Here is a 1,337-nt window from a genome sequence, read left to right as displayed (position 1 = left end):
TGACTTTTCTACTTACCAAATTCTCTCCATTCAGAACACCTCTTGGATTTGCATACTTTCTCTGAATTCACAGCCCAGCCTATACTTTTATCATCCCCAGCTCCCACTCCTGGCAGCAGTAGCTTTCTAATTCCAGTTCTTCCTGCTTTATTGAAGAGGGATGTGCTAAGCTGTGGTACAGTAACAAGCCCACAGAGAGCTATGTCTCCCTTAAAACCTGACGGGAACCACTCTGTCTTATTCTATCCTCATTATTTGGAACATCTGGCTTCCAAAGTCACCACAAGGGCGGAAGAGAAAGCTAGAGGAATTTGTAGGATATTTTCTTAAACCCAGGCTTACATCACTTCTGTCCACATCTAATAAGCCAGAACCCAGCACCTAGAAGCTAGGAAAGTAAACAAGCACCTCGAAAGTTGGTTAATACCAAGAACCTCTCTCACAGTTAAATTTTGCATACTACTGTTAAGCCAGTCTTTGCAAATGACCCCTTCCTGCCCATCACTGCCTTCCTCAAGACCTAAAATAGCTCCCTATTTAGTGAAAAATTATCTGAATATTTAAGGTCTGCCTTAACGTGATCCCCATTGCTGAACTTTACCTCCTGACTCCAAAAACTCTTCTCTTCCCTGAGCCCAGTCCTATTTTTTTTTTTTTTTTTTTTTTTTTTTTTGAGACAGAGTCTCACTCTGTCACCCAGGCTGGAGTGCAGTGGCACAATCTCCGCTCACTGCAAGCTCCGCCTCCCGGGTTCACGCCATTCTCCTGCCTCAGCCTCCCGAATAGCTGGGACTACAGGTGCCCGCCAACACACCCGGCTAATTTTTTTGTATTTTTAGTAGAGACAGGGTTTCACCATGTTAGCCAGGATGGTCTCAATCTCCTGACCTCGTGATCCGCCCGCCTTGGCCTCCCAAAGTGCTGGGATTACAGACGTAAGCCACCGCACCCGGCCTATATTTTTCTTTTATTAAAGGTTAGGCACTAGATGACCTTGACTCTAGGCATCTGCATTCTCTTGATCTTTGCTTAGGGTGAAGCTCAGAAAAGGACTTGGTTCTGAAAGGCTGTCTGAAATTAGATTGTCCTACGTGATTCCCAGTGAATTGAGATGAATTTCCTCTGGAAGTTCAAGTCAGATTACAGAAGCTGAATTACCAAACAGACCCTCCCCACCCTACTAAAGACCCTATTACTCTGTTCACCCTAGAGCAGACAAATGGCAGGGAAGACTTGATGTGTGGACTTTTGAAAGCAACTTGAGGAAAAACACGTAACAGAATCTGTAGGTGTGGACAATAGGTGATATTGCTAAATAATGTCAAGTAGGAAATAGA

Source organism: Gorilla gorilla, chromosome 12 (assembly GCF_029281585.2).
Source record: "Gorilla gorilla gorilla isolate KB3781 chromosome 12, NHGRI_mGorGor1-v2.1_pri, whole genome shotgun sequence".
Classification (NCBI taxonomy): Eukaryota; Metazoa; Chordata; class Mammalia; order Primates; family Hominidae; genus Gorilla; species Gorilla gorilla.
This window is presented reverse-complemented; position numbering follows the sequence as displayed.